Here is a 21,115-nt window from a genome sequence, read left to right on the forward strand (position 1 = left end):
CCTCTCTGGAATTTAAGTTCCTTATTCTTTCTAGAAACTCTATCTGCACACTTTTTGAATGATATTTGAGCTATCTATTATTCCTGCTGCTGCTGAGTCACTTCAGTTGTGTCCGACTCTGTGCGACCCCATAGATGGCAGCCCACCAGGCTCCTCCGTCCCTGGGATTCTCAAGGCAAGAACACTGGAGTGGTTGCCATTTCCTTCTCCAATGCATGAAAGTGAAAAGTGAAAGTGAAATTGCTCAGTCGTGTCCGACTCAGCGACCCCATGGACTGTAGCCCACCAGGCTTCTCTATCCATGGGATTTTCCAGGCAAGAGTACTGGAGTAGGGTGCCATTGCCTTCTCCATCTATTATTCCTGGTTAGTTGCTATTATAAAAAAAAAAAAAAAAAGGCAATGTTGTTGTTGTTTTCTTATTTTTTGCTTAAGTATATTGATAGAAGTTGGCACACATTTATTGATTAAAAAAACTATTTCCTATTTCAGAGACACTGAATGGTGCACTGAATCAAAGCATATTTAGGGTCTTTATAAAAATTATCTTTAAAGCTTTCAGTAAGTGGTATTCTGTTCATAAACAACTTATTGTCTTTTTATTATACTAATTTTTATACATGTCAAGGTTTTCAAACTGTAATTTTGTCTTACAGTTACTATTTTTCAAAAGTTTTATTTAGCTGAGCTTTACATAACAACGAGAGCTTAACTGATCTATTCAATGAAATGACCAATAGAAATCCATTTTAAAAGTCTTATTGTATTGGTACTACTTTACTACAAATTGATAAGCAGCTTTTCTTTTACCTTTTAGTCCTTTGTGAACCAAAAATATGTTACTTCCTAAATATTAAATCTATATTAGTAATAATCTACTTGTTTTTCTGAAAATATGTTAAATTTTTACAAATAATCATACTTGTAATTTTAATTTGTAAGTTGTTATTTGAAAAACAATATTTGTGTCTTTGGAAATACAGATTATCTTAACTAGAGGATAATCAGTACTTTTCTATAAATGATTCATTATTCATAAATATGTATTAATCATCTACTATATGTGTGTCATGAGAGGTAAATAAGATACAGGTTTAACTTTACATTCTCTGAAAACATACCTCTGACTATCAGCCTCTTAATTAGTAAAGTAACTGTCATACTTTGGGTAAGTTAATAAAAATGGTATTTTAGTTCCTCATGAGCAAATGGAGATAAAATTATAGACTCGTCATTGCATTGGTAGACTAAATGGTCTAGAATAATGTCTAACATACAGCCTTTATTATTATTATTACATTTGCCTACATTTGTAATTATTATTACATTATTCTTACATTTAGTAGAATGCTAAAAAGGTAGAAAAGGTACTTGATGTCACAAACTTTACAGTTTATTTCAGGACACAGATTAAAAATTCAAACATTAAATTAGTACCTATGAGAAGTATAGAGAATAAAAATAATAGGAAGTTGTAAGGAAAAAAAAATTACAATGAATCAGTTCAGTTCAGTTCAGTTCAGTTGCTCAGTCATGTCCGACTCTTTGCACACCCATGGATGCAGCACTCCAGGCTTCCCTGTCCATCACCAACCCCTGGAGCCTACTCAAACTCATGTCCATTGAATTGGTGATGCCATCCAACCATCTCATCCTCTGTTGTCCCCTTCTCCTCCTGCCTTCAATCTTTTCCAGCATCAGGGTCTTTTCAAATGAGTCAGTTCTTCGCATCAGGTTGTCAAAGTATTGGAGTTTCAGCTTCAACATCAGTCCTTACAATGAATACTCAGGACTGATTTCCTTTAGTATTGACTGGTTGGATCTCCGTGAAGTCAAGGGGCTCTCAGGAGTCTTCTCTAACACCGCATTTCTTTCTTTTTTTTTTTTTTTTAATTTTATTTTATTTTTAAACTTTACAAAATTATATTAGTTTTGCCAAATATCAAAATGAATCCGCCACAGGCATACATGTGTTCCCCATCCTGAACCCTCCTCCCTCCTCCCTCCCCATACCATCCCTCTGGGTTGTCCCAGTGCACCAGCCCCAAGCATCCAGTATCGTGCATGGAACCTGGACTGGCAACTCGTTTCATACATGATATTATATATGTTTCAATGCCATTCTCCCAAATCATCCCACCCTCTCCCTCTCCCACAGAGTCCATAAGACAGTTCTATACATCAGTGTCTCTTTTGCTGTCTCGTACACAGGGTTATTGTTACCATCTTTCTAAATTCCATATATATGCGTTAGTATACTATATTGGTGTTTTTCTTTCTGGCTTACTTCACTCTGTATAATAGGCTCCAGTTTCATCCACCTCATTAGAACTGATTCAAATGTATTCTTTTTAATGGCTGAGTAATACTCCATTGTGTATATGTACCATAGCTTTCTTATCCATTCATCTGCTGATGGACATCTAGGTTGCTTCCATGTCCTGGCTATTATAAACAGTGCTGCGATGAACATTGGGGTACACGTGTCTCTTTCCCTTCTGGTTTCCTCAGTGTGTATGCCCAGCAGTGGGATTGCTGGATCATAAGGCAGTTCTATTTCCAGTTTTTTAAGGAATCTCCACACTGTTCTCCATAGTGGCTGTACTAGTTTGCATTCCCACCAACAGTGTAAGAGGGTTCCTTTTTCTCCACACCCTCTCCAGCATTTATTGCTTGTAGACTTTTGGATCGCAGCCATTCTGACTGGTGTGAAGTGGTACCTCATAGTGGTTTTGATTTGCATTTCTCTGATAATGAGTGATGTTGAACATCTTTTCATGTGTTTGTTAGCCATCTGTATGTCTTCTTTGAAGAAATGTCTATTTAGTTCTTTGGCCCATTTTTTGATTGGGTCATTTCTTTTTCTGGAGTTGAGCTGTAGGAGTTGTTTGTATATTTTTGAGATTAATTGTTTGTCAGTTGCTTCATTTGCTATTATTTTCTCCCATTCTGAAGGCTGTCTTTTCCCCTTGCTAATAGTTTCCTTTGATGTGCAGAAGCTTTTAAGTTTAATTAGGTCCCATTTGTTTATTTTTGCTTTTATTTCCAATATTCTGGGAGGTGGGTCATAGAGGATCCTGCTGTGATGTATGTCAGAGAGTGTTTTGCCTATGTTCTCCTCTAGGAGTTTTATAGTTTCTGGTCTTATGTTTAGATCTTTAATCCATTTTGAGTTTATTTTTGTGTATGGTGTTAGACACTAATAGATGGAGAAATATACCATGTTCATGGATTGGAAGAATCAATATAGTGAAAATGAGTATACTACACAAAGCAATTTATAGATTCAATGCAATCCCTATCAAGCTACCAACAGTATTCTTCACAGAGCTAGAACAAATAATTTCACAATTTGTATGGAAATACAAAAAACCTCGAATAGCCAAAGCTATCTTGAGAAAGAAGAATGGAACTGGAGGAATCAACCTACCTGACTTCAGGCTCTACTACAAAGCCACAGTTATCAAGACAGTATGGTACTGGCACAAAGACAGAAATATAGATCAATGGAACAAAATAGAAAGCACAGAGATAAATCCACACACATATGGACACCTTATCTTTGACAAAGGAGGCAAGAATATACAATGGATTAAAGACAATCTCTTTAACAAGTGGTGCTGGGAAATCTGGTCAACCACTTGTAAAAGAGTGAAACTATAACACCGCATTTCAAAAGCATCAGTTTTTTGGCACTCAGCCTTCTTTATAGTCCAACTAACTCTCACATCCATACATGACTACTGGAAAAACCATAGCTTTGACTAGACAGACCTTTGTTGGTAAAGTAATGTCTCTGCTTTTTAATATGCTGTCCAGGTTGGTCATAGCTTTTCTTCCAAAGAGCAAGCGTCTTTTAATTTCATGGCTACAGTCACCATCTGCAGTGATTTTTGTGCCCCCCAAAATAAAGTCTCTCACTGTTTCCATTATTTCCCCATCTATTTGTCATGAAGTGAGGACCAGATGCCATGATCTTAGTTTTCTGAATGTTGAGTTTAAGCCAGCTTTTCACTCTCCTCTTTCACTTTCATCAAGAGGCTCTTTAATTCTTCTTCACTTTTTGCCATAAGGGTGGTGTCATCTGTATATCTGAGGTTATTGATATTTCTCCTGGCAATCTTGATTCTAGCTTGTGCTTCATCCAGACCGGCATTTTGCATGATGTACTCTGAATATAAGTTAAATAAGCAGGGTGACAATATACAGCCTAATGTACTCCTTTCCTGATTTGGAACCAGTCTGTTGCTCCATGTCTGGTTCAAACTGTTGCTTCTTGACCCGCATACAGATTTCTTAGGAGGCAAGTCAGGTGGTCTGATATTCCCATCTCTTTCAGAATTTTCCACAGTTTATTGTGATCCACACTGTCAAAGACTATGAATAGGAACATGAATAAGTTGCAAACTTCCCCTGGATGGCACAGTTTTTTAAAAGTAAAATTCATCACACACTTGGCTCACTATAAGCTGTATACCACAGAATAAGACTTGGGAAGGAGCTTTAGAAACAGAGAAATATTATTTATGAAGATGTTAGCAATTAAACTGGATATTGTAGGTTGTCGGTTTTTATAGTTTCTGGAAAATTATCAGCTGAGAAAAAGGAACTCCAGGCAAAGTTACCAAAGTGAAGCAAAGGCATATAAAAGATGTGTGCTATGCTTAGTTGTTCAGTCGTGTCCTACTCTTTGGGACCCCAGTACACCAATGAATAAAATCTCATGTAATGAGCCTGTTTTCAATTTATTTAATTCTAATGTAAGAATGAATTTTTCTATTAAGTGATCTTTATTTCCTGAATAAAATAAGTCTTGGTCAGTCAGTCAGTTCAGTCTCTCCATCATGTCTGACTCTTTGCAACCCCATGAATTGCAGCACAACCAGGCCTCCCTGTCCATCACCAACTCCCGGAGTTCACCAAGGCTCACATCCATCGAGTCAGTGATGCCATCCAGCCATCTCATCCTCTGTCGTCCCCTTCTTCTCCTGCCCCCAATCCTTCCCAGCATCAGAGTCTTTTCCAATGAGTCAACTCTTTGCGTAAGGTGGCCAAAGTATTGGAGTTTCAGCTTTAGCATCAGTCCTTCCAATGAACACCCAGGACTGATCTCCTTTAGGATAGACTGGTTGGATCTCCTTGCAGTCCAAGGGACTCTCAAGAGTCTTCTCCAACACCACAGTTCAAAAGCATCAATTCTTTGGCACTCAGTTTTCTTCACAATCCAACTCTCACATCCATACTTAGATCCAAGAAAATGAGATAAAACTGTCTAGCAAAACAAAACATTTCATTTTAAAATTACTGTGAATAGGTGACCTTAGAGTTCTTAAATGTTATGCTTAGTAGTTCTCACCTCCCTGAAATTACCTCTAACCTTCCTTTGTGAGAATACTATTTATAGTTGGTCTCAGGACCAGTATTGATCTAAAAACTGTCAGTCTGCAGTTTATATTTCTAGAAATAGAAAGTGTGTGTATTAAAAATAATATACAATTGAATGGAGTAATTTTAGGTAAAAAAAAATTGGCATCATGTTTCATATGCTTTTAATTTTATAATAATTCACTTTTATTGTTTGCTCTAGATTAGAAATTAAGGCCAAACACAACAACAAATCTCCTTGTATCTTCACTCAGAGTTTAAAAGCACTGCATTAATAAATTGTTTTAGAAAGTCTTCTTGGTACAGTAGAGGAATTGGTTATCTTTATAATTTTTATTTATGCTGACAGACTGATCTGACTCTTGGCTGAAATGGTGAGCTGAAGATGGTGCTGAAAACATAAAATGGAATCTTAGGAGAATGATGGTCACTAGATGCCACACTAGAGGTTAATTATAAACTCAGTTTCATACAGAAAGCAGTAAGATACTATATAATACAAGATACTTAAGTACAATTTGAGTATCATATATTAATTTTATATAATCTGAATATTTATAGAGAATAATAATTCTCAAAAAGATACAAAATTAGTTAGTTCTGGGTGAGTTCTGGGCTTGCAAGGCTTAGGGGAGATCCTCAATCCTTCCCAGGTACACTAAATATAAAGATGACTCTGTGTACTTTCACAAGTCCTTCCAGCTTTTACTACAATTTTCTTCTAGACTATAGTTTGAGTATGGAATTACCCAATCCTCTCCCATTGGGAATTTATAATTATGCATCAGTTTGCCTGTGAGTGTTCATGAGACTCAGAAAGGAACCCTTAAATTTTTTGCCAAAAATAATTTGAATGCCAGAATCTTACTCTCAGAAACTGGTGTGCTACAAGTCTCCTTTTTCTGTGACCTTTGAAGTGAAGCAGAAAATCATTGGAAAATGCTTGAGAAAGTCTGAACTGGGGAAACAGAAATCAGAACAGTCTTGAGATGTTAATGACAAATACCAAATTGTGGCCTCTGAATAAAAGCTTTACAAATACAACAGAACTGTTCCAGAAAACACATATATCTCATGTTAGGCTTCCCTGATAGCTCAGTTGGTAAAGAATCTGCCTGCAATGCAGGAGACCCTGGTTCAATTCCTGGGTTGGGAAGATCCACTGGAGAAGAGAAAGGCTACCCACTCCTGTATTCTTGGGCTTTTCTTATGACTCAGCTGGAGAAGAATCCACCTGCAATGCTGGAGAGCTAGGTTCAATTCCTGGGTTGGGAAGATCCACTGGGTAAGGGAAAGGCTACCCACTCCAGTATTCTGGCCTACAGAATTTCATGAACTATATAGTCCATGGGGTTGCAAAGAGTCAGACACAACTGAGCGACTTGGACTTCGCTTCACTTCTCATGTTAAGATTCAGCAACTGGTTTCTCAGTGACAAATGTTCAGTCAGTTTAAATGAAACTTGAAATAGTTATCTTTGGAAAATACCCTTTAAGGTAACATTCTTGAGACCCATGCATCAGATCATATTGCACTAGAGTATGTTCTGTACCTTGATTAAAAATATGATTGTATAGTTTACGGTGATTGGTGTAATAATGATAAAGATACATTGTAAGCATTATTTAAAAAGAGAAACTGTCTTCTTTAAGCCTGCATACTTGGCTAGAACTTTTTCAGACCCTTGGGCTAAGCAGGAAAGTTAGAGGACACAGCCTGTGGCTTAGGGCATAGATTCTGCTTAGGATTTACTTAGGGATCAAGGATCACTTTCCCAAGGGAGCTGATGTGCTTTATCTGAGAGGAAACTGACTGTGAAAACCTCCAGAGAGGAAGGGGAGAAGATAAGTATATTTGTCTCTCAGGAACAGACAGAAAAGAGGAATATTGGGAAATATGTTGGTAGAGAAAGAACTGTAGCACTCATTAGAACTTCTGAATTAAAATCTTAGTTTAATTTGCTGATTTATGATAGTTTACCTGGATTAGTTTTGTTACACATTAATTAAGCTGTCAATAATCTGAAAATTTTAGGGTACTTGATATTTTTCTTAGAGTTTATTGAAAATATATTTCTGTTCAGTATAAACATTTTCCTTATAAATGAAGCAGAGAAACAATTTATGAGAGGCAATATTAAATTGACTTTAAAAAGAATATTTTTATGAACCAATTAGTTAATGGTAAAAATTTTTCCATTCAGTCTGTCATATATTGCTTAACACTATGTAGAAAAGAGTTCTTGACTGAGGTGCAAATCCTGTGACTTTGAGCTAACATAAACAAATAGGGGAATTTATTGGAAAGCAAGAGTATCATGTCTTCAGGAGAAGCAAAAGTGAAAGAGATTAGATATTAAGTAAAGTCCAAATATAAAGTTTCCCCCAGAGTTTCACTTTCTTATTATTTATTTATTAATAATAAATAATGTTATTTTCTTTCCTTATTTATTCAGTACCCAAATTGTGAACTACTCTGTCAAGGAGAAAATAGCTCCCCTCAAAGTGTGTGTCAGTTACTTTGAGAGTATCAGTGGGGTTCTGAGGTTTATCAACCAGACTGTGCATGGCTGCCAGCACACTTTTGCACTCTTGCTCCAGCTTTTTGGAGGCCATACAGAAGGAGAGCTGCCACTGCTTCCATCCTGTGCAGTTCTTTGGACTGGATGCATGACAGCTTTGCTTGTGCTCAGAGTTTATCAGACCTCTTAGGAATCATTTCTCAGCATCAGCAACTGTCCAGAATTTTATACTTCTCAAGAAATTTTTACCTTTTCATTTGCTAGGTTTTTACCTTTCCTTTGCTTGGTTCCAAGATAGAACACAGTATAGTTATTCTTATGTATACTTCACTATGTAAGGACTCTCTGTTGGGTCCTCATACCCTCCCCAGGTAGGGTTCTGAGGTGAAATCTTTTGTGAGATGGCTTGCAGTGTGGATTTTTGCCCTTGTCATCAGGGGAAGAGCAGCGTGCTCTCCGTGTATCTGTTTCTCTTTGGTCAGCTGTCTCAAGCAAATGGTCCCTGTTTCCTGGGCTTCAGTGAGACTTTAATCAATTGTAGCTTCAGAGTATGAGGGACACATAATAAGCTCTGTAAGTGGCACTTTTGACATCTCTTTAATTAGACCTGAAGAAGAAAGCAATTGTTTTTAATTTGATAGGGAAGTGTTAATAAGTCTACATATTTTAGAAGAAATACATTCTTTAATCCTAAGCCACAAATGTTTAGACTCTTCAGGTATATCATGGGCTGCTGCTACTGCTAAGTCACTTCACATCACTTCAGTCATGTCTGACTCTGTGCGACCCCATAGACGGCAGCCCACCAGGCTCCCCTGTCCCTGGGATTCTCCAGGCAAGAACACTGGAATGGGTTGCCATTTCCTTCTCCAATGCATGAAAGTGAAAAGTCAAAGTGAAGTTGCTCAGTCGTGTCCGACTCTTAGCGACCCCTTGGACCACAGCCTAGAAGGCTCTTCTGTCCATGGATTTTCTAGGCAAGAGTACTGGAGTTGGGTGCCATTGCCTTCTCTGATATCATGGGCTGAGAGGGGCTAAATTCACTTTAGGTAGCTCCTTTTACAAGGAGGTCAACTTGGCATCTATGTTATGGCATTTATGTTGCCATAAATGTTCTGCTCAACATTTGAGCTATCAGCTGAAACTGATAAAGGTCTCTTAACAAGCAGTCATATATTATCACTATACATAAGAGAAGAGGTTTAATAGAATCAGTGGGAGGAAATAAATGAGATTTTAGATAATGTGATAAAAAGAGGCAACTACAGGAAAAAAGATCATAGGAAGGTAGCCAAAATGACAACAATAACAAAAAATCTTTAGTATAAAAGCAGAAGTACAGTTGGTTATGGCAAACTGTTATCAATTAGTTAAACCCCATCACTTCATGGCAAATAGATAGGGAAATAGTGGCTGACTTTATTTCTCTGGGCTCCAAAATCACTGCAGATGGTGACTACAGCCATGAAATTAAAAGACACTTACTCCTTGGAAGGAAAGTTATAACCAACCTAGACAGCATATTAAAAACAGAGACATTACTTTGTCAACAAAGGTCCATCTAATCAAGGCTGTGGTTTTTCCAGTGGTCATGTATGGATGTGAGAGTTGGACTATAAGGAAAGCTGAAAGCCAGAGAATTGATGCTTTTGAACTGTGGTGTTGGAGAAGACTGTTGAGAATCCCTTGGACTGCAAGGAGATCCAACCAGTCCATTCTAAAGGAGACCAGTCCTGGGTGTCCATTGGGAGGACTGATGTTGGAGCTGAAACTCCAATATTTTGGCCACCTCATGCGAAGAGCTGACTCATTTGAAAGGACCCTGATGCTGGGAAAGATTGAGGGCAGGAGGAGAAGGGGACGACAGAGGATGAGGTAGCTGGATGGCATCACTGACTCAATGGACATGAGTTTGGGTGAACTCCGGGAGTTGGTGATGGACAGGGAGGCCTGGCATACTGCAATTCATGGGGTTGCAAAGAGTTGGACATGACTGAGTGACTGAAATGAACTGAACTGAACTGAATCTCCATTGCAGTTAAATTTTGGTCATCTGAATACAAATATCAAGGCTTATTTGGATCAGCAATTTAACACAATAAATGGGAAGTGGAGGAGAAATTATATTGATAAATAAGAAGTAATGATGTAGCTCCATGTTTAAGGATTGTTTCTGTTCAATTGCTAAGGCATGTCCGACTTTATGACCCCATGGACTGCAGCACACAAGGCCTCCCTGTCCTTAACTCTCTCGGAGTTTGCTCAAACTCATGTCCATTGAGTCAATCATGCCATTCAACCATTTTATCCTCTGTTGCCCCTTTCTCCTCCTGCCCTCAAACTTTCCCAGATCGGGGCTTTTCCAATGAGTTGGCTCGTCACATCAAATGGCCAAAGAATTGGAGCTTAAGCTTTAGCATCAATCATTCTAATGAATATTCTGGGTTTATTTCCTTTAGGATTGACTGGTTTGATCTCCTTGCTGTCCAAGGGACTCTCAGGAGTCTTCTCCAACACCACAGTTCAAATGCATCCCTCCTTTGACACTCAGCCTTCTTCATGGTCCAACTCTTACATCCATACATGACTACTGGAGGAATGAAGTAGATAGAACTATCCCATTTCTATGTATCTATTTTTTGACACCAGTAGGTCTGATCATGTTCTTTAATTGAAAATAAAGATTTGTTTTCACTATTTGACTTTTTCTACATACTTAGAGTCAGTGGTAATAAATCTTAAGGGGTAATCACCAAAATGCACTGGTCAAGATAGACAGCTATACCAGTAATTGAAATGTGTAGCAAGCAGAAACTGTAATTTATAGCATGTAACACTGGAATTACTTTGTCTTGCAAATTGTAGGTGAGATTTTGTTTAAAATGCCATTGAAGCCAAGGGCAGGTGTTTTTAAAAGTGTATAGTCTAAAGAATCCATCTACCAAGCAGGATATGCCAGTTCAATCCCTGGATGAGGAAGATTCCCTGGAGAAGGAAATAATGACTCACTTCAGTATTCTTGCCTGAGAAATCCCATGGACAAAGGAGCCTGGTTGTCTACAGTACATGGGATCATAAAGAGTTGAACATGACTTAAGACACCTGGGAAAGTTTCACTTGTATTAGAAAATAGTAGAATCAAAATGCAGATGAGTAATCTCAATCCTGTAGGTGATTTTCCCTTAACTGACCTAAAGTTCCAAAATTGATAAAATAGATGTTACAATAAATAAAATGAAAGTCAGAGACATGCATAGATTATTTTAGAGTCCATTTAAAAATACTTTTTACAAATCTTTTGAGTATAAATATTTTATAATGTTTTGCACTTTATTTTAGGATAAGACATAAGTAATAAGGAACTCAAAAGACTTTAAATGAAGAACTGTTATTAACAAAAATTTAAATTATTTTAAAATAGATAATAAAAGTCTTTATACCTGTAGATTTCTATTACAACATTCAAAATACTTAAAAGAGAATAAATATAAGTAAGAATATGTGGGTCATTTTAATATGTAAAGAAGACTATGAAAAGAAAAATGTAATTTTCCTTGTGGGTTGAAAAGATTATCAGAAATGCTAAGGTGCTGATACTGCAATATTCATTTAACCGATATATGTTCTCTTTCTTTTATCATAATGAAGCTATCTAACTACCTACAGGGGATGTTATAAAGATTAATTACTTCATTTTTTTTGAAGAGTTCATAAAGTTTAATAATATTAAATAAAAGGACAAATGAAACATTGAGGTAGGAGTTATTAAATATTGTTACAAACCTACCCTTTATTATTACTTATAAAGATGAAGGTCAGCATTTCACTTGCAGCATCTATTAATATATGATCAGAAACATGATAAAATTTTATTAAAATGTAAATCAACTACTATATATCTCTATATGTAAAAAGCTTATGAAGGTTTCAATTAAACCTTGACAAATTCTACTTTTTAAACATTTACTTTCCTTTCATTCCTAACAATATACTCTCCAGTTTTTCTGGCTCTGTGACCTTTTTTTTTTTTTTTTTTTTAATCTCTCCTTCACTGGTATCTCCTTAAAAGGTATTTCTCATTGTTTTGCATTGTTAGTTGCTCTTAGAATGTATGCATTCTTTAGAACATCTCAGCTACCTTTCTCATTTCATTAGGCCTTAAATAAATTTTTCATTTCAGGTACAGAACCCAAATAAGTTAACAGCTCCAGTCAGATGTACTGTATGGGTACCTCAAAATCAACATATTTCAAATAGAATTTCTTACTTTACTTCTAGAACTTAGCTTTTCTAAGAAGTGAATCCATATATTCATTAGAAAACAAGCTCTGGGGCCATAACTCATGAGGTTATATTCAGTTCAATTTAGTTTAGTTGCTCAGTTGTGTCCGACTCTTTGCGACCCCATGAATTGCAGAACGCCAGGCCTTCTCCTGTCCATTACCAACTCCCAGAGTTCACCCAAACTCATGTGCATCGAGTTGGTGATGCCATCCAGCCATCTCATCCTCTGTCGTCCCCTTTTCCTCCTGCCCCCAGTCCCTCCCAGCATCAGGGTCTTTTCCAATAAGTCAACTCTTCTCATGAGGTGGCCAAAGTATTGGAGTGTCAGCTTTAGCATCAGTCTTTCCAATGAACACCCAGGACTGTTCTCCTTTAGGATGGACTGGTTGGATCTCCTTGCAGTCCAAGGGACTCTCAAGAGTCTTCTCCAACACCACAGTTCAAAAGCATCAATTCTTTGGCACTCAGTTTTCTTCACAATCCAACTCTCACATCCATACATGACAACTGGAAAAACTACAGCCTTGACTAGATGGACCTTTGCTGTCAAAGTAATATCTCTTCTTTTTAATATGCTGTCTAGGTTGGTCATAATTTCCTTCCAAGGAGTAAGCAACTTTTAACTTCATGGCTGCAATCATCATCTGCAGTAATTTTGGAGCCCCCAAAACTAAAGTCTGACACTGTTTCCACTGTTTCCCCATCTATTTGCCATGAAGTGATGGGACCAGATGCCATGATCTTCGTTTCCTGAATGTTGAGCTTTAAGCCAACTTTTGCACTCTCCTCTTTCACTTTCATCAAGACGCTCTTTAGTAGTTCTTCACTTTCTGCACAAGGGCGGTGCCATCTGCATATATGAGGTTATTGATATTTCACCCAGCAATCTTGGTTCCAGCTTGTGCTACTTCTAGCCCAGAGTTTCTCATGATGCACTCTGCATATAAGTTAAATAAGCAGGGTGACAATATACAGCCTTGACGTACTCCTTTTCCTATTTGGGACCAGTCTGTTGTTCCATGTCCAGTTCTAACTGTTGCTTCCTGACCTGCATACAGGTTTCTCAAGAGGCAGGTCAGGTTATCTGGTATTCCCATCTCTTTCAGAGTTCTCCACAATTTATTGTGATCCACACAGTCAAAGGCTTTGGCATAGTCAATAAAGCAGAAATAGATGTTTTTCTGGAACTCTCTTGCTTTTTTGATGATCCAGCAGATGTTGGCAATTTGATCTCTGGTTCCTCTGCCTTTTTTAAAACCGGCTTGAACATCTGGAAGTTCACGGTTCACGTATTGCTGAAGCCTGGCTTGGAGAATTTTGAGCATTACTTTACTAGCGTGTGAGATGAGTGCAATTGTGCGGTAGTTTGAGCATTCTTTGGCATTGCCTTTCTTTGAGATTGGAATGAAAACTGACCTTTTCCAGTCCTGTGACCACTGCTGAGTTTTCCAAATTTTCTGGCATATTGAGTGCAGCACTTTCACAGCATCATCTTTCAGGATTTGGAATAGCTCAACTGGAATTCCATCACCTCCACTAGCTTTGTTCATAGTGATGCTTTCTAAGGCCCACTTGATTTCACATTCCAGGATGTCTGGCTCTAGGCTAGTGATCACATCATCATGAATATCTGGGTCGTGAAGATCTTTTTTGTACAGTTGTATTTACTCATTCTTCTCTGGGCTTCACTTCCCAATTCCAAAAATTACTTAAAACCACAACAAAAATCCTATATTTCCATAATAATTATTTGGCAAGACAATGACAATCTCCAACATGTCTCATGCTGTTATTATGCTTACATCAGGAATTACCTTTCTACTCTTAATTCTGCTAGTAAACCCTTATTATCCTTTAAACCAAGCAATCAATTACTTTGTAAAGTTTCTTTACCTTCTATCATCCATTACATTTCCTTAATATTTAAACTTTCCACATTACTATTTGTGACTTCTCATAATATCACTGTAACAGATTATTCCAGTTTTATATTACCTCCTCTTAATTGAGAAAAGAAAATAAGAATAAACAGTATATTTGTTGCTTCTTTCCTACATTTTTAGTATATTAACATAAATTGTCATATAAGATACATAAATTTTTGCTTCTATATTGGAACATATGTCACAATTTGCCTGAGGTGAAGTCCTTAGTTTGGAGGAAACAGGTAGATAACAAATAGAAAATAGATAATTATGGCTTCAGAAGGACTGGAGATGCTTCATTCTTTGGCTGAAAATTGTTACTTGAATAATCTGGTATAAACTAACATAAATGGCCTTTTGCCTGAGGTTTGTAGAGTTTCATTTCCTATAAATAAGTATTCAAAGTTAAGGAAAACTCTCTGTTAGAAATCTGTGTGTGTGTGCATGCGTGCATGTGCATGCAAGCTTTCCTGATCAGAAACATAGGAAGGCCTCGAAAATGAGTCTGTTTACTGAATGATCATTCATATGCTCAACAGAGAATGTATTTTTGAGGTACAGATATATGCTTTCTCTGTATTCAAAGGGGGTCCTGGTATAATTCTGGTGAGATCTAGGCTTCGTGTATACAACTATAGAACACATTTTCTTCTGCATGCTCAACTCTAAAAGCATGGTGATGTTTCCTTTACAGCCTTGTTTGAGTCATTAAATTGAAGCATGCATGAAATATAAGTGGTAAAGTTGAATTAAAATCTTGAACCTGAAGAGACAATCAGGTTTATTATCTTAGTTTCTTCCTCCCACCTACTAGCTTCTCATATATATAATTCAAGATTGTGCTTCAGAAATACTCCAAATTAGTCCATTTTTCTGCAAATATAATTGAATGGGTACTTTGCTTTAGGCTATGAGACATCTCTGACAAAATAACTCTGAGCAGGAAAGATAAAGTTCCTGGCGCAATGGATGCACATGTCAACTGAAGGGAATAGGATTTAAACACACAAACACAGAAAAGGGCTTCCCAGGTGGCTCAGATGGTAAGGAATCCGCCTGCAATGCAGGAGATCTGAGTTTGATATCTGGGTCTGGAAGATCCTGTGGAGAAGGGAATGACAACTCACTCCAGTATTCTTGCCTGGAAAATCCCATGGAAAGAAGAGCCTAGCTGGTTACAGTCCACGGGGTTGTAAAGAGTCAGACATGATTGAGTGACTAACACACACACACTGTGATAAATGCTATTAAGGAACACAGAGAGTGTTACAAGATTGTAATAAGAGGCTTTGATACCTAATGAGAAGTGATATTTACAGTGATAAATGTCATGGGCAATTGATGTTTAGGCTATAACCAGGAAATTATTGGGAGAAGGCAATGGCAACCCACTCCAGTACTCTTGCCTGGAAAATCCCATGGACAGAAGAGCCTGGTAGGCTGCAGTCCATGGGGTCGCTAAGAGTCAGACACACTGAGCGACTTCACTTTCACTTTCCACTTTTATGCATTGGAGAAGGAAATGGCAACCCATTCCAGTGTTCTTGCCTGGAGAATCCCATGGACGGAGAAGCCTGGTAGGCTGCAGTCCATGGGGTCGCACAGAGTCAGACATGACTGAAGCAATGCAGCAACAGGAAATTATTAAGATCCCTCTGTTAGGTAGATCCCCTGGAGGGCATGGCAACCCAATCCAGTAGTACTCTTGCCTGGAGAATCCTATGGACAGAGCCTGGTGGGCTACAGTCCATGGGGTCACAGAGAGTCAGACATGAATGAAGTGACTTCACACGCATGGACGTGCGCCCACACAACACACATGTAGTGGCTGATATACTCCAAGCAGGAAAATTAACATGTTTATGAACTTTTGGCAATGTCACATGAAATAGAATAGCTACAGAATTAAGTATGGTTCTCTCTATTTTATTGTTGTATTTTAATGTATATAATAGAATCTATTCTCTACTATTTAGCAAGTGGTAAACATACAAAATAAGTATCAGCCCAGTACATAAAGTCCCTAGGATTTCTTTTCAATGTCAAGATGGTTTGCTAGTGTTCAGACTGGAGAATCTAAGAAACTTATTTGAGTAACTAGCAGATGATAGAAAGTTCCCAGTAAGAACTTGTCAGCAGACTAGAATATTTGGCACATGTTGATTTGAAATCTAGTGAATCACTTAATATATCTATATTAATAAAGATAAACTCATACAAGTTTTGAACTAGGAAGAATCTCTCAGATTGATTTACTCACAACAACTTGCATATACCCATGAAAGCAATGATAACAATTGAGATGTTGCAGATTCCTCCCTGATTGGTATAGACCTATGGTTATTTTTCTATCCCAAGACATCTCAAAATGAAATGCACTAAGGCACAGAGAACTTATTGTGGGGAGGAATACAGGGAGGATATGTAAAGAAAGAAGTTTTGAATCAGACATTTGTTGTTGAAATCACATCTTCATTTCTATGTATTATGGAAAATTATTTAATTCCTGTGTATTTCATCTCTTTTTTCTTTAAAATGCAGCTAATAATATTTCTGACGGTTCTTTCAATGAATACTGTTATGGATTTGATGAGTTAGTTGTTGTGACAATTAGGACCCATTCTCTCAGTGACCATAGTGCTTCTGGGGTCCTAAAGTAATAAAAGCTACATTGTGAGGGCAGAATTTTATTTGTAAAATTATATTCTTCATGGTCTGATAATGTGTTCAGTACCAATAAAAGTACAACAAAAAAATTCACAAATGCATTATAAGGCAACATTTTCCAATACTTATCCTAAATTTTTCTACCTCTGGCATAAAACCATAATGATCAGTACTCATTCTCTGATTGGATAAGAGAAAGCTAAAATGGGCAATATGTTTACCTTTATCCTTCTCCTTTGTCCTGGCAGGTATTCTCATACAAACCTTGATATCTATTGTATTTATCATTTAAAACGTACAAAACTCTTATAAAAGTTAAGAATCAAGAATAGTTTACATATATTCATTTATTTTATTTCCCATGTCCAGATTAATAAATGATTAAGCTAAGAACTCAAATTCTGTAGATGAACCAAGAGAAAGTGAAAAACGGTAGTTGTTATCACTGAATTCTTCTCAATACATAAAGAAATGCAAAAAGCAGTATAACGTTACTTATGGTAGAATGGGATAGAGTGGAACCATAGCTTAAATTCTTAAGACCTGTGACTTTCAATCCAAGAATTTAAATTAGAAGTGCAGATTACTTTTTCAGTTCAAATGAAGCAATTTTAATACAAGTAACTTGAGCATTTGAACTCAGTTTTCTCATCTGCAACATGTGATTTACCATGTTTACATCTACATGTCTATGTATTAATAACTATATATCTATGTCTATTTCTGTATTTGTATCTATATCAACTCTGCTGCTGCTGCTGCTAAGTCGCTTCAGTCTTGTCCGACTCTGTGCAACCCCATAGACTGCAGCCCACCAGGCTCCCCCGTCCCTGGGATTCTCCAGGCAATCACACTGGAGTGGGTTGCCATTTCCTTTTCCAATGCATGAAAGTGAAGAGTGAAAGTGAAGTCGCTCAGTCGTGTCCGATTCTTAGCAACCCCGTGGACTGCAGCCTACCAGGCTCCTCCGTCCGTGGGATTTTCCAGGCAAGAGTACTGGAGTGGGGTGCCATTGCCTTCTCCATATATCAGCTCTATACTACTAGAATTTGTGGTTGTTTTTGTTGTTTGCTTGTGGGTGTATATGTGTAAACCCAGAATTGAATAACAGATATAAACATATATACTGGAATACAATGAAAATTTTCTTTGTCTTTTTCAGCTTTTCTGTATTTAAAGTACCCTGAAATATATATGTATATTTTTTTTTCCTGGCATTTGTTTTGTTAGCATCTTTAAGTTCTACTACCTTTCTCTATTTTAGATCATTCATAATTGAACTAATCTACAGGTAATGTTGGGCTTCCCTGGTGGCTCAGAGGGTAAAGCGTCTGCCTGCAATGCAGGAGACCTGGGTTCAATCCCTGGGTCGGGAAGATGCCCTGGAGAAGGAAATGGCAACCCACTCCAGTATTCTTGCCTGGAGAATTCCATGGACAGAGGAGCCTGGTGGGCTACAGTCCATGGGGTCGCAAAGAGTCGGACAGGACTGAGTGACTTCATTTCACAGGTAATGTTACCAAGTCAGACTAAGGTGGATCAGAGATTTCACACAATTTCAGGTTTTAATACTGTCAAGGATGAAAAGTGAAAGTGTTAGTTGCTCAGTTGTGTCTGACTTTTTTTAATTTATTTTTTAACTTTACAATATTGTATTGGTTTTGCCATATATCAAAATGAATCCACCACAAGTATACATGTGTTCCCCATCTTGAACCCTCCTCCCTCCTCCCTCCCCATACCATCCCTCTGGGTCATCCCAGTGCACCAGCCCCAAGCATCCATTATCGTGCATCAAACCTGGACTAGTGACTCATTTCATATATGGTATTATACATGTTTCAATGCCATTCTCCAAAATCATCCCACCCTTTCCCTCTCCCACAGAGTCCAAAAGACAGTTCTATACATCAGTGTCTCTTTTGCTGTCTCGTATACAGGGTTATTGTTACCATCTTTCTAAATTCCATATATATGCGTTAGTATTCTGTATTGGTGTTTTTCTTTCTGGCTTACTTCACTCTGTATAATAGGCTCCAGTTTCATCCACCTCATTTGAACTGATTCAAATGTATTCTGTTTAACGGCTGAGTAATACTCCATTGTGTATATGTACTGCAGCTTTCTTATCCATTCATCTGCTGATGGACATCTAGGTTGCTTCCATGTCCTGGCTATTATAAACAGTGCTGTGATGAACATTGGGGTACACATGTCTCTTTCAATTCTGGTTTCCTCAGTGTGTCCAGGCTCCTCTCTCCATGGGATTCTCCAGCCAAGAATACTGGATTGGGTTGCCATGCCCTTCTCCAGGGAATCTTTCCAACACAGGAATTGAATGAACCCAGGTATCCTGCATTGTAGGCAGATTTTTTTTTTTTTTATTCTCTGAGTCATCATGGACACCCATGGTCAAGGATAAAAGAAATCAAAAGACTCAAAGCAGGGAGTTCTGGAACATTAAGAGTAGCTCCTCAGAGCCTGCCTTTTTGCAGTCGATATGTACTTCTATTCCAGAATGGTAGATATGACCTATAGGTAAGTCTTATACTATCATCTCTCACTGTGAAAATATTTCCATTTTGAACCATCTCCATTTTTAACCCCAGAATTTTACAGATCTCCAGGGAACATGTACTTCATAGATCCTGAATACCGTTCACTACAGGGGATTCTTAGGGCTGTATCTTGTTAAGGGCAATTCAGAGATAAAGTCTCTTCCACCTAGAAAAATAGCACTGGTGTATTTTCCCAGAGGTTCAGTTGACAGAAAGATATACTAAGTTATCTGCTTCTCTTCCCCTTCTTGGGGGCATCATTCCTATAAAAGTAGTAACTTGGAAGTTACTGGAAACTTTAATTTATTCCTGCCAGTAGATAATATCATTTTTCATTCTTCCATTTTTTATTTTATTTTGAATTCTGTGTAATGTTACCATGACTATTATGCAGCTCAATGTTTCTATTTATTGCAATGCTATATCTGCTTCTGATATAAATTAAATATTATTTTAGTTTTCTCTTCAATTTTTTCAGGTATCTTTCCATTTCTAGGAGTGAATGACTTTTCCCAACCCCCCAGTACTTGAAAAGTCTTATATCACCTATATTAAATTTTGTAGAACTTACAGGATAGGAATCATTCCTTATTTTTTCCACCCTTCTCTCCCTTGAATACATCTTCCAAACAAATATTTTGCTGTCTTCCATATTGCATTATTGTCTTTTAATTTTTTTCAGAATTTTTCCACAGGTTCCATAATACTTTATTTTCTAATGCTAAACATAATAAAGTTCAGTAGCATATCTCTTTCTGTGCCCAGTTCTCTCCAAAAAGGCAAAAACTTGTCACTGAATTTGATACTTATCTCCTAATTTTTAATTATGTATTTGTTTACCTAAGCATATATTTACTATTATTTTTAATTTTATATTTATATTTTAATTATTCTTCCATTTATTATTATTTCTGTTAATTCAATTATTATGTGTGATGTCATATCTCTTTTAGGGAAATCTTTCTTAATAGATTGTGTACCCGAATATCTAAACTCATGCCTATTATATTCTCTAACTGAATGTAAAAGCTTTAATGTGTCTTTTGAGCTCAAAGTGAACCTTCTTCTATTTCTCAAATTTTAAAAGTAGAATAAAGTATTGAAAGAAATCAATACCTTTATTATGATGTTCTACAATGTCTCTGGTTTATGGTAAATAAATGTTTTCTGGTGGGGCAGTTACTGAGATTCTACAGGCTAGCCCTTTTCCTGGGCATCTATCCTGGGAGAATATTTCCCAAGCTGGAGTTGCTTATTGCGGGTTCTGTTTGTCAGATGATGCTCAGAGGTCCAGGTTCCTTGTCACAGTGTCTTTCCAGTCTTGAGGTCTGTCAGTCTGAGGAAGCCATGCTTCACTGACTTCCTCTATCTGGTAGAGGTTAACTCAGTAAGGAAGATCTTCTACTGCATCTGTGTTTCTTATATCTCCGGCTCCACCATCTAGGATATGATATAAGCTGACTGCTTTACATGCATTATTTTACTTGTTCTACCCAACATGCCCATAAAGTGGGTACTTTTCTAGTGATTCTAATTTATAGCTAAGAAAGCTGAGTTTAAAGAGCTAAACTGCCAAATTCACTCTGTTTTTGTAAACAATAGAGCTTGCAGTTGCATCTCAGATTGCTTCATTACAGTGCCCTGAAGTAATAGGTGTTCTCATAGTTTGGTTGTAGGGTTATAGGCCTGAAAGGGCAACCCACTCCAGTATTCTTGCCTGGAGAATCCCATGGACAGAGGAGCCTGGTGGGCCACAGCCCATGGGGTCACAAAGAG

This window comes from Bos indicus x Bos taurus, chromosome 9 (genome assembly GCF_003369695.1).
Source record: "Bos indicus x Bos taurus breed Angus x Brahman F1 hybrid chromosome 9, Bos_hybrid_MaternalHap_v2.0, whole genome shotgun sequence".
NCBI classification, from domain to species: Eukaryota; Metazoa; Chordata; class Mammalia; order Artiodactyla; family Bovidae; genus Bos; species Bos indicus x Bos taurus.